A 14,122-nucleotide genomic window follows, 5' to 3' on the forward strand; every position below is an offset into this window, starting at 1 on the left:
CAGCCATTCCCCCATTCGTTTCTTATTAGTCTCCTCCCCAACCCTCTTTCCCATCCTACTTTCTTGTCAACCTCATCCTAAATCGTCTTCATCCTGCTTTATCACAGTTATTCTCCTCCTCAACCATCCTTCCCCAAATGTTCTACTCTTCACCCCATCCCCTCGTGGACGGTTCACGCACACGCTTCAAAACTGGTTCATGATACGGGACGGGGACAAATTGATTCATTGATCTGTACGTTGCAATAATGAGGCAACATGGCGCTGATAGAAGAGTGAAATGGACAGCTAAGCATTAACAATAGGTGAAAGTGAAATGAGGACGATCGTGTGTGTGTGTGTGTGTGTTGATAGTTCGTGATGTGTGTACTGTTGGTAGTATTTCTTTTGTAATTTATTAGTTGTACAATCATAAGGTTAATAAATTCATGTATTTATCTTTGTGTAGTAGTAGTAGTAGTAGTAGCATTAGTAGTAATAGTAGTAACATTAGTAGTAGGAATATAAAGCTAAGCAGTTCATGGTTTGTTAGTGAAAAGAGCGGAATAACACTGTAATGACCAAAACGCTACATCATATGACCACGTGACTGTAAGGCATCCTCTGATTGGCCACTAGGAACTGCAGAGAAATACACGTTTATCCACACACCATTGCTTTTACTCACACCTCCTCTGTTGGTGAAAAGAATAGAAACATTTAATCTATCGTTTCCGTTACTCAAAGTGCCATTATGAATTCAATATTGCCTCGCGAGGTGATGAATGTGGATTTGAGCGGGTGTGGTGGACCTGCGCTGGGTGACACTGAAATAAACACCTCTGCGCATCCACCCTCGCTTTTCCCTGCCCTTCTTTCAGCCGCCGACATCCTGCCAACACGTGCCAACTAGTGCTGTGTTTCTGGAGCGGGTAAGTTGCGCCGTTGCACGCAGGTGGTTGATGAAAAGTTAAGGGTATGTTGAAATAGTGTTTTTATCTGAAGGTTTTGCTATGTTGGTTAGGTTTCATTGATTCAGTTCTTCCATTTCATTGTGAACCTTCAATACTGAGACGCATTTTTACCTTGTGTTTGTGTGTGATTAGGCGATATTATTTACATTAGAAAGGGTCTATGGAGGTCAGAAGATTAATGGTTCATAAACTTTACTATTTCAATCCCTACACAAGTTTCTGAAGCTGTGTAAAATCGCCAAATAGTAACTAGAATAAATATGAAGATTCGTCCTGGTACTGAAAAGTCTTAACTCTTCATTGTGTAGATCATAATTTAAAAGGCCTTTCTTTCCACTTCAGTAAATGATAACTATTTAGGTATTGAGAGGTTAGTTCCATAATGCATCAGAGTTCACTGTCAAATGCACAGACTACGTATAGATGTTTATTATGTGTATTTATTTATTCATTTTCTAAGAGTAATATTTGCTGATATCCTCCTTTGTTCTCTACTGTCTTGTCATCATTAGGATTGTTGACCGGGTTTTTTTTTTTTTTTTTTTTTTTCTTGCATTATCAAGAACTAGACTCAATCGCACGAAGAGTGGTGTAGCCTCATCAAATAAGAGACACTACAGTTGTTTTTGTCGTTTATTCTTGTTTCGCTGTGATGTGGGAATTGAATGAAGGTAATTCCAGGTGAGAAAGGGAATTAATTAGCAATGACCCCACATCTGACCCTCACTCCATATAAAGAAACTCCCTTGCTGTTTCGGCGCCTAAGTTAGAATAAAAAATCAGCCTTAAAAAGAAACCCATCTACAATTCCATTATGACCTGAACCTCCTATTTTTCAGCCAGTTAGATTAATCCTTACTTCTTGGAAAATACATCTACACTTTCTTTAAGCCCTGTATCTTGTATTCCATCTTGCGCTAATTAACTTTCATTGCTACGATCCATTTAGTCAAGGTCTTAACCCCATGACGTCACACAGTAGTTATGCCCTTCAGCAGAGAGAGAGAGAGAGAGAGAGAGAGAGGGAGAAAGGGAGGTAAGGATAGGGGACGCCACGCCGCTGTCTTGCCTTCGTTTTCATTGTTGCCAGTTTAGTGAGAAACATTTGAAACGCTTCACTCCAATTCTGAAACACATTGCTCTCTTACCAACTGTTCTTAGTGGCTGCAGGCATTACTGACTCGGTTCTAAGTTATATTTTCCCTTTTAATAACGTACAACTCTGGATCTTCTATCTCTGAAACAGCTACCGTACGTATATGAAAAAGTCATTTAACTTCACCACGACTGTTTTTCAAAGGACACAGATGATAAGCCTGGTTCTCAAGAGTGTTTAAACCTGACTATGTTGTATAATGAAACCACTGAAAAAAAAAAAAAAAACGTTCAACCACCGCTACTGTTTTCAAAGGGCAGAGAGATTACGCCTGGTTCTCATTATACAACCTGACTTGTATAATGAAAACACTGAAAGACCCGTTTAACCACCGCTACTGTTTTCAAAGGGCACGGAGATGACTAGCCTGATTCTCGAGTGTTGAACCCCTTCAGTACTGGAACGCATTTTGTCATGAATTTTGGATAGGATTAGACTTTTGTTTTTCTACATTAGGAAGGGTGTATGGAGGTCAGGAGATTTATGGTCTGAGTCTTCACAATTTTAATCCCCACATAAGTTTCTGAAGCTGTATAAAATCACCAAACAGTAAGCAGAGTAAATACTATAACGCGTCATGGTACTGAAGGGGTTAATCTCATAATGTGTAAATCGTGTTACTTTGTCATTAGAATCTCAAAACCCTGTGTCGCTTAAGGTAAATGTTTTTGAGAGTATTGGAGGAGAGTTGCAGAATTGTTTCAGCATTACCCCTGTGGTGGTGACTAGTGGGGATGATCAGTGGTGGTATTCCCTGTTGCTGCTGCTTCATGAACGGTGGTGGTAACAGAATTCGACAAGTAATAATAACGTGAAGTAGTGTTAGGGATAGTTGAAACACTGTCTGTAGTAGTAACACATTTCTTTAACCCCTTCAGTACTGAGACACATTTTTTCCACGATTTTGAGTACGATTAGACCATTTTATTACCAGGAAGGGTCAATGGAAGTCGGAATATTTATGGTTAGAATGTTCACTGTTTTAATCCCCCACATGAGTTTCTGAATCTGTATGAAATCACTAAATAGCTAGCACAAGGAATTATGGAAACGCGTCATGGTACTGAAGGGGTTAATACCATTAGCAGTGGACACATTAGCTGTAAGAAATGGTTGGGTTACTAATCACAATAGTCAAATAGTAGTAAATGAAGTATGATGGTGACTGTTGTGGTAGCAGTAGTAGTAGCAGTAAGAATAAGTCGATAGTGGTAGCAGTAGTAGGTAACGGAGGTAGTAGAAGTAGCGGTAGTAGGTAGTGGTAATTGTGGTAGTAGACACTCGTAGTAATTAAAGTAACAGTTTATAGTAGTAGAAGTAATAGATGGTGGAGATTGTGGTGGTGGTAGTAATAGTAGTAGCAAAAAGAACAGCAGTTGATAGCGGTAGCAGTAATAGATAGTGGAGACTGTGGTAGTAGTAGTAGCAGTAATGGTAAAAATAGCAGTTGATAGTGGTAGCAGTAATAGAGAGTGGAGGTTGTGGCAGTAGTAGCAGCAGTAGTAGTAGTAGCAATAAAAATAAGTTAATAGTGGTAGTAGTATTAGACAGAGGTGTAATAGTAAAGGCAGTATCAGCAGCGGTGCCTGACAACCCTCTGCTAATCCCCAAGACTGCATACAATCCCCGGGCTACTCTCCTGTCACCACCGCGCCTTTGTTACATCGTCAACGTGCTCATTAGTGTAAGGTCTATTCTGAAACGCTATGCTCTCACCACGACCATTATCAGAACCTACAGAACTACTAAGCTGGGTTCTTCAGTGTTTCTCCTGTTGATAAGGTTAAAATTTTGATCAGTCACTAAATACACCTACAAGAAAAACTCTTGTAAATTCAACTAGTGCCTTTTTTAATGTAATGGTGCTGATTTTCATTAATTTCTTTCAGTACTGGACTACATTTTTCCTTGAGTTTTGGGTGTAATGAGACGAGTTTATTGACATTAGGAAGGGTCTATAGAGGTTTGATTAATGTCCTGAGTCTTCACTATTTTAATCGCCACCCAAGTTTCTGAAGCTGTATGAAATTGCAAAATAGTAAGCAGAGTGAATTTGGAAACGCGTCGTGGTACTGAAGAGGTTTAAACAATACGTACACCGGTAAGAAACTCGTGTAAATACAAGCAAAGCCTTTTAAATATAGTGGAGATGCTTACACAATCGCTTTAGAATGATCCTAAATACTATATTAGCTGCTTCTGTTTACCCTCCCACTTATCCTTAATTGCAGGGGAGGATAGTACACGCCTCTCTCTTATCCCCTCCTTGCCTCCTTGCTTTCCATCCCTGTCTTTCCTCCTTACCTTTTAGTTTGCTTTCCGCCACTGTCCTTCCCTCCTTCCCTCTCTCCTTATCCTCCCTACCCAATTTGTTTCCGTTCTCTCACTTTCTATTCAACTCCCTTCCTGTTCTCCATCCTCCCTTCCCCTGTTCTATCCACATCTTCCCTGTCTTCCGCCTCATCCTCTTGCCTACCTCTCCCCTCTCCAGACTCGCATCACGCCGCCATAACTGTCACACCTCTCGCTGAGCACACTTGCTAACCATGATGGAGTCCCTCGCTAGACTACCGTGTTCTAACTGAGCCTCGCCGCACGAAGAATAAATAACCACTCACTCCTCTCGCAACACTGAGACTTGTGTCTGTCACTAAGACGAAAAGAAAAAAGGGGGACGTAGATAAATGAGAAAGCATAGAACTAATCACTCCATTTCTGACTGCGTAAGACACCACACAAGAACAAAATAGATGCATTCTCATTCCATTTCCCGCTGTTCTAACTTTCGCTGCGGTACAAAGCCATGAACCCCCTTCAATACTGGGACACATTTTCACCTTGAGATTTGTGTAAGATTAGGCCATTTTATTGATATTAAGAAGGGTCTACGAGGTCATAAGGTTAATGGCCACAGTCTTCACTATTCTAATCCCCTATAAGAGTTTCTGAAGCTGTATAAAATTACCAAATATTTGCAGAATGAATATGGAAACACGTCATGGTACTGGAGGGATTAATAGCATCGGATGTAATGTTTGAAGTGTTTATAAGCATCTATAAGTAAGTAAATGGAAAAGAATAGGTTTTATACAGTTTTTAGACTGCTTGAAGATTGGAGGTGGCTGTAGAACAAGTACGTAAAGATGTTATAGTGATTAGTAAGAAGGAAAAATGTATCAAATAGTACTGAAAGGGTTAAGATGTGACACGGACTAAATAATTATGCATTCCGCTGACCGCCAGTAAACAACAAGTATGTCCCAGCACGAAGACAAGAAAGAAAACAACAACTTCCCAGTCTCCACCATCGAACCGATTGTGTGTCCCCCACGAGACGAAAGAATCGCTCCTTGCACTCTGTATGTCCCCCACGAGACGAAAGAATCGCTCCTTGCACTCTGTATGTCCCCCACGAGACGAAAGAATCGCTCCTTGCACTCTCCCCACGAGACGAAAGAATCGCTCCTTGCACTCTGTATGTCCCCCACGAGACGAAAGAATCGCTCCTTGCACTCTGTATGTCCCCCACGAGACGAGAGAATCGCTCATTGCACTCCTCCATACATAAACTTGAAGTGTTTGCCTTGCGAGACTAAAGACGTTCTGCTTTCTAATTTGAAAACTTGAATTAGTACGTGTAGCGTCCAGGCAAAGCTTTTCCCACACGTCCATCGCTTAACAAACGATTTGGAGGCGTGGAAAAAAAATGGTGTAAATAACAAAAATGAATAAATGAAGAATGAATTAGACTTGAATAGATTAGACATAAATCTCTGAACTTATCCACAACTGTATGCTTCCTTGCCACCTGGAGACAAAAACAGGAAATAAACTCCTTTTCTCATATGGACTTGAAACACTACAGAATCCCAGAGACGCGCGGAGCAGTCACTCACACCTAACCATCGCCAGCTCACACTCCTTCAGAATTCTGGTATTACTTGCATTGATTTCACATTTCATCTCATTGAATCCAAGCATTTAACTAGAGTATATATAAGGAGACCGGTAACTGAGTGGGCTTTTTTTTCTTTATATTTTTGTTTTCCATCGCCAGGCCTCTTAAATATATATATATATATGAAAAAAATGCGGATAATTTTCGAAAGACAGTAGAGTTCGTTTTTATTTTATTTTTTTTTATTTATTTTTATTTTTTTCGTATTGGTAATGTTGAATTCTTAAACTACCACTAGTCACTGAACACTGTTGAAGCGAACAACTTCCACCTTAGCTTGTTTTAAAAGTAGTGAAGGTAAAGCTATGAATTGTTTGAAAAAGGAGTCGTGTAAAGAAGTAAGGGCGGAAAGAAGTGCGTGAGGAAGACAGAAATACCTCGAAAAGAAAACGAAGGAAGACAAGATGGAAAGAAATGCATGTATGAAGATAAGAGTAAGGGTAGGAAAAGAATAAGGAGTATGGAAGTTGGGAAAAAAGTAAAATGAAAAAGAAAATGGAGGAATATGAAGATTGGGAGTAAAATGACCCAAATGAAAAGCTAGAGAAAAGAAATATAGAAAGAAGAAAGATTGTAGAGGCTAAGAAAAAAAAAAGTATAGTTTAATAAGGAGATGATAGAGAAAACAATAGAATAAATAAACTAATAACCATAAAGCGCAGACCTCAAAGCAACATTTAACAATACAAGTCTTAAGAGAATAGGAACTTTTGATGACCTCGCTTCTTCGAGCACTCAGGTGACTCACTCTCATCTCACCAAAGTCTTTTCATACGCCCCCAAAGTGGACGCCTTTAGGAGACCAATCTGAAACGCATCTGGCTGAACCTCCACCACATTTTGAAAGGCTCTGGTTAAAGTTACACGGATTATCAATGGTGTTTTCACGATTTTACTGATAGCATAACGAGAACTCTACATTACTAACCCCTTCAGTACTGGGACGCATTTTTACCACAAGTTTTAGATATGCTTAGACGATTTTATTGACACTAGGATGAGTCTGGAGGTCAGAAGATTAATGGCCACTGAGTCTTCACTATTTTAATCTCCCACACAAGTTCAAGCTGTGTAGAATTCGCCAAATAGTAACCAGAATGAATATGAAAATGCGTTATGGTACTGAAGGGGTTAACAAGGGAAACAGTCAAGAACGGAGCTAATCATCTCTGTGGCCTTGAAAAATCGTAGTTAGAGAGAACAAAGCGATTCTGAACACAGCTCCTAAACTCATCCCAGCCTCGGTCTCTTATCTGGTGGGTTAGTCATAACTACGCCTCTTAAAACGATGCGAGGTTTTAATTAGTTTAAGAAAGTTTGTTACGGCCGCGCCCTTAGCGTCATAAACCCTGGCCACTGTGTGCTGGGGGGAGGAGGTAAAGGGGACTGGGCAGGGAGGGTAGAGGGTGTCTGGGGGAGGTAGAGGGAGGAGTAAAGGGAAGGGGGATGCACATAACTCCCCAGGAAACTATTATTGCGTTCTGGCCTGCCCCTCCTCCTCCTCCTCCTCCTCCTCCTCCTCCTCCTAACGTCACCTTCAGCGCCCCACTTCTTGCTCGAACCCCATATTTCGAAACATTATTCCCTTCACAAGTCAATTTTCAAAGACCTCACGTGGCGTTCAGGCTTCTCATGTGTGGTGGTTCTAGTGACGATGTGGGAGCGGTGGTTAGCTGTCACTGAAAGGCGTAAGTACTCTTGAAATCACTTTAACGACCACATGTAGAGAGAGAGGGAGAGGAGGGTGTAGGATGAATGCGAGGGAGGGGAAGGAAGGCGAAATTAAATGCTTGACAGTACGATCTCTATTTTTATTTATCTCGGCACTATTCGTCGCCTGATATTATTAACTCGTATATTGTCTTCTTTTTTTTCCTCCTCTTAATATTCACATACGTGTTGAGGCAGAGAAGTTTGTGCCGTGAAGAAGAGGGAGTATGCTTTGGTGTGTGTGTGTGTGTGTGTGTGTGGGAGGTGGTGGCGTAGTGGACAAGGTGGTGAGCGTGGATCGGGCAGACGTCCATGCGTAGGTTCGAATCCCACCACATACCGCCTTGAAACTACAGGCGCTATAGGCCGTAACAAAAAAAAAAAAAAAAAAAAAAAAAAAATGTTGGGAGGGATGGACTGTGGATGTGGGTGTGGGTAGGTTGGTGGGTGGGTTTGTATTTCCAGCGGTGCAGAATTTTGTCTTGTGATGTTTGTTGGTTTGTTTAGGTTCTTACAAAATAAGCAAGTCAATTCAAGCTGCAGTTTTGGTTATGTATTGCAAGCCAAACTTTTAAGAAGTGAAGAGTGAACGAACAATGTAGTTGTATCTGGAAAGCCTTATCGCATGTTGTAGCATAGCGGTCACGTGGTGCAGATTCTACTAAACCTAAAGGAGTCATAAAGCTAATTTTGAAAGCTTTGTCATGAGGAGGAAATATAAAGAAAAGACTGCGGAGCTGCTTTGTTATGTTCTCTACATGTCATGAAGTTAGTTTGGTGTGTGCTTTACGTTTTATATTGTGATTACAGGGAAAGTTATAAGTTTTCCCTTTTATTTTTAAGAGACCAGGAAAACACTTGTCTTTGTTTCTAAAGACTGTCTGGTTAGAGAGAGTGAGGCATGAGTGGTATGTCTGTTCCAGTGTAGAATCTCCGCTCTTGACTCAACAAGGTATAGTGGGTGTGGCAACAGCACACTTCATTCAGGCACAGACATGTCTCGATAGGCGACCTGCGCTGCGATTCCTTCCGTGACTTACCTGCTTATTGGCAACTGTATATCTGAAGAACCCTTCAATTGTTAGTTAAAGGGTTTACAACGAGTCACAGACGAGACGGAGGAGGTTAACAGTAGTTTGTATAAGCTTTCCATTTGACAAATTTTAGAATGAATGTTTCCTAATATTATACAAAATCAATGGTATACTAGGGGTCCTTTAGGGATGAGAGGACTCGCTTCATGACAGTGGCTGGGGCGTGTGTGTGGCGGGTTATTCCTCATGGCGAGCCGTGTGAGGCGCGGCAAAGTTGCATCGTCACTGCCTTCACGCCCACGGAACTGCTGGGGCGGACCCTTGGGGAGGAAGGGTTCGTCCTGGCACCCGTGTAGATAGATAGACTTAAGTGGCGTATAGTTATCGCCACGTCCCACATCGTTATCGTGGAAACTCGCGTCGTTATCGTAGAATCGAATCGTTATAGTGGAAACTCGTGTTGGTATCGTGGAAACTCGTCGCTATCGTGGAATCACATCATTATCGTGGAAACTCGTATCGTTATCGTGGAAATTCTTCTCATTATCGTAGAATCGCATCGTCATCGTGGAGTCGCATTGTTACTTCGTCACGCGCTTCGTAATCATCGTTATTTATTTATTTATCCTAACTTCAAATTAATTTTCAATATTTTGATTAACACAGTATACATAACTCGTATGATAATATATCCAGCAGTACAAGTCCTCTATGATAATAAGTCTAACAAAACTCGATGCTTTTTCTAACACCGCATATTTTCAGGAGATGAAGTACGTGTTTTCCACATCAATGTGAAACAGTTAAAGTTTCTAAGATTCCCGTATTTCATATGAAAGACTCGCTGAAAGCCTTTTTATTGACGCTGTAATGTTGGTGTAATAATGTTTGTAATAATTCAGCTATTGCCTCTAAGAACATTTCATTGCTTCCTTGTTTCATAACTATTGATGCGTTTATTATTTTTTCTAATGAAATATATATAGGCCTGTATGTAGAATGTTTTATCCGAGCTATGATAGATTAATGAGGCACGTAAAGTAGATGACAAACCGAAGTAGAATTTGACTTAAAGATCACGTTGACTATGTAGATTGATCGCAGACCAAAGCATCACCGACTCTGCCATGTCAATAACACCAAAAATAATATAATAAACCGACGCACCTTAAAAATAGTCTTTTAATTTAGTAAGAGGTGTACTTTCATATGCTACGTGGGATCTAACATCGCTTTAAGTTACCAAGAGGAAAAGTGATGAAATATTAATATAAGTTTATGATAGACGTCAAGAGAGAGAGGGGAGGGGTGCGCTGTCTGGATATAGAGCAGATACGAAATAGAAGGAAAAAAACAAAAGAAAACGAGGTAAGGACACGAGATAGCTGGCAACAGGGCAGAGGAGTGTGAAGCAGAAGGGACTGGCCACGGCGAGAGGCCTGACATCGCGCAGGGTTAGCTCTGGCCGCGCAGCGCTGGCTTGACGCTCTTGGCTGGCCAAGCGGCAGAAATAATCAGGGAGGTGGTACTAGGGTATGTCTTAACGTGTGTGTGTGTATTTACCTAGTTGTATTTACCTAGTTGTAGTTTTACAGGGCCTGGGCTTTATGCTCGTGTGGCCCCGTCTCCATATCTACACTTATCCAATTTTTTTTTAGACTATGTACACTCTTTGCTGACACCATTTCCTCACTCAAACTGTTCCAAGTCTCAACACATCTTTGCGGGAAACTAAATTTTTTAACATCTCTCAGACATCTTCCCTTCCTCAGTTTCTTACTATGCGATCTTGTGCTTCTAATGTCATATTCTTCTCTCAGGATTAGTTTCTCATTATCCACTTGATCCATTCCGTTAATCAATTTATAAACTTGTATCAGATCCTCTCTCTCTCTTCTCTGTTCCAGGGTTGGTAGATCCATAGCTTTTAGTCTCTCCTCATATGTCATCCCTTTAAATTCTGGAACCATTCTTGTAGCCATTTTTTGTAGTCTCTCCAATTTCCTTATGTGTTTCTTTTATGGGGGGGGGGGGTTCCACACAACTCCTGCATATTCCAATCTAGGTCTTATTTTAGTACTTATCAATTTCTTCATCATTTCTTTGTCCATATAGTGAAATGCTAATCCAATATTCCTTAGCAAATTATACGTCTCTCTGAAAATTCTATCAATATGGCTTACCGGTTGATTGTTTTCTTCCATTGTCACTCCCAAGTCCTTTTCCTTTTTACTTTTTCTAGTTCTACTCCATCTCCCATCTTATAGATTCCCACTGGTCGTCTTTCACTTTTTCCCATTTCCATGACATGGCTTTTGTCCACATTGAATTCCATCTCCCATTTTTACTCCATTTCCAGATCTTGTTTAAGTCTTCCTGTAGTATTTCACAATCCTCTTTTGTTTAATGACTCTGCACAGTTTCGCATCGTCCGCAAACAGATTTATGTAGCTGTTCACTCCCTCTGGCATGTCGTTTATATATACGAGAAAAGTATTGGCGCCAATACTGACCCTGTGGCACTCCGCTGTCTACTGTTCTCCACTTGGACTTCATATCTTTAACTATCGTCCTTATTTCTCTCCCTTCAAGTAATTTTCATCCATCTCAATGTGCTTCCTTTTAAGCCACCCTTCTCCTCTAACTTCCATAGTAATCTTTCATGTGGCACTTTATCAAACGCCTTTTTTAAATCTAAATAAATACAGTCAATCCATCCCTCTCTCTCTTGTACTTTATCAACTATTCTAGAGTAGAAACTCAATAAATTTGTTACACATGACCGACCTTTTCTAAAACCAAATTGGCTATTTGATAATAATTTGTTGTCTTCAAGGAACTCGATCCATTGTTTCTTTATTATTCTTTCACACATCTTGCATATTACACTAGTTAGTGATACCGGTCTGTAATTTAAAGGTTCTTCCTTCCTTCCGCTCTTATATATGGGAACCACCTCAGCTCTTTTCCACTCCACTGGTACTGTTCCATTTTCTATTGAGCATTTTATGATGTATATAGGACTTGCTAGTTCTTCCCTACATTCTTTCAATATTCTGCCTGAGACTTCATCCGGTGTGTGTGCGTGTGCGTGTGTGTGTGTGTGTGTGTGTGTGTGTGTGTGTGTGTGTGTGTGTGTGTGTTTGTGTGTGTGTGTGTGTGTGTGTGCGTGTGTGTGTGTGTGTGTGTGTGTGTGTGTGTCCTCCCCTGAGAAATTAAAAGTGAAACTAAATCGTATTAAAAAACATCTTGCTCTCTCACCATGACTATTTTCAAATTCCTAATGGATTACTATATATAGACGGGTTCTCTAGGATATATCTCTTATTACTCGTAGTAATACAGAAATCTTGTGAAACTTATTACAACCATAAAAACCGTAAAACGTCCCCAAAAACCCGCGTAACTTAAATTAGACCTTCAAATAGTGGAGGTGTAGCCCAGGATTATTTGAGAATATATACCACGCGCGTTATACTCCTTTGTCTCTCACCACAATACATCCACCCTCAAGCCACACAGACTCACCCCGCCCTCTCCGGCCCTCTCCCGCCTTCTCCCGCCCTCGCCTCACTTTCTCTACTGAACAACATCCAACAGTTTGTGATAATTGCTTTGGTGGAGCACTGCATGGGAGCTCGAAGCGTGAGACCTCATAAAGCGTGAGGCACCCGAAGTTGTTCCCGTTATGGATGCAGGAGTTATTTCATTGCTTTGTGTTGTGTACGTATGGAACAAATCTGTGGTGCGTTATTTTTTAATGCGAAAGGTTAGTTAAGTCGTATTGTGAAGTGAAGGAATTCTTATGGTATCAGTGTATTTTCATTATTTGTATTGTTGTGCTTATGATATCATTTACGTATTAGTTGTACCAGATTTAGTCCTCAAAACATGGCACACGCAGTCACCATCAGGGGCTCCTGGCTTCACAAGCCAGAGGACCGGGGTTCGATTCCCCGGCCGGGTGGAGATATTTGGGTGTGTCTCCTTTCACGTGTAGGCCCTGTTCACGTAAGCAGTGAGTAGGTATGGGATGTAAATCGAGGAGTTGTGACCTTGTTGTCCCGGTGTGTGGTGTGTGCCTGGTCTCAGGCCTATCCGAAGAGCGGAAATAATGAGCTCTGAGCTCGTTCCGTAGGGTAACGTTTGGCTGTCTCGTCAGAGACTGCAGCAGATCAAACAGTGAAACACACACACACACACACACACACACACACACACACACACACACACACACACACACATTTATCAAACCTTCACCACACCTGCACACATTTTGTACGTAAATGCCTAAAGACACTCCATATATTAATTATAATGCTGTTAGTTATTGCATATCGAAAAATTGAAGGGAACACTAGTATTTTGCTGTTCTGATGCCTAATAGAAATTACATGAGCACTCGTTCTTTGAAGTTTGCTGGATTTAGAAGTGAATAGCCAGTGCTCCAGGCCTTATGATGTTGTCTAGTGAATAAACGTAATCCTACAGAGCCGATTCGTTGTCATTTATTTCCGATGGCAGGAAAGGTACAGGCATGCAGACACATTGGTTAGGTTTGCTTGATAGTTGTTACATTAAGAAGAAACAAGCGTAGAGTAACAAGCCATAGCCTGGTTAAGACTTTCCTGAGCGACTGTATCACTGTAGATTGTATTCTTTTATTAGTAAGCATAACATCTTGTATAAATATCAGTTTGGCTTTAGAAAGGGGTATGGCACTAACTTATCATTAATTACATTAGTTGATAAAATTGTTAATGCGTTAGAAAATGGTAAATACATGTTAGGGATCTTCTTAGACTTTAGCAAAGCCTTTGATACTATTAATCATGCAATTTTGTTAAAGAAAATGTATAAAATTGGAATCAGGGAGTTGCTCACGACTGGATTGCAAGCTACCTCACTAGTAGATCTCAATATGTTTCATATAATGATGTTAGCTCCTCTACCATTAGTGTTACCTGTGGTGTACCCCAGGGATCAATATTAGGCCCCCTATTGTTTCTACTGTATGTAAACGACATTGCCAATGTTTCAACCTCGCTCACCCCTATACTTTTTGCCGACGATACCAACATTTTCTTAGAGGGTAACCACATTAATGATATGATCATTAAAATAAATAGGAAATGCTAAGAATAATGGATTGGATAAATGCAAATAAACTGTCACTAAACATAGATAAAACCAAATACATTATATTCCATACTAAGGGTAGAAAATTTTCATTAAATCATAATGTAAACCTAAACAATAAAGTAATTGAAAGGGTTAATTCCATAAAATTCTTAGGTGTTATAGTCGACTC

General features: G+C 40.5%; 1 long non-coding RNA gene across 1 annotated transcript in view; it reads left to right on the forward strand.

Annotated features, from left to right (window-relative positions):
• The first annotated feature begins 859 nt into the window (after positions 1-859).
• The window catches only part of LOC123513556, a 22,066-nt gene continuing 8,803 nt past the window's right edge, over positions 860-14,122 (forward strand). Inside the window, exon 1 of the long non-coding RNA XR_006677397.1 lies at positions 860-911. This is a non-coding gene — a long non-coding RNA (uncharacterized LOC123513556). The remainder of the gene's footprint in view (positions 912-14,122) is intronic.

The sequence above is a fragment of the Portunus trituberculatus genome, chromosome 36 (genome assembly GCF_017591435.1).
Source record: "Portunus trituberculatus isolate SZX2019 chromosome 36, ASM1759143v1, whole genome shotgun sequence".
In the NCBI taxonomy this organism is placed as follows: Eukaryota; Metazoa; Arthropoda; class Malacostraca; order Decapoda; family Portunidae; genus Portunus; species Portunus trituberculatus.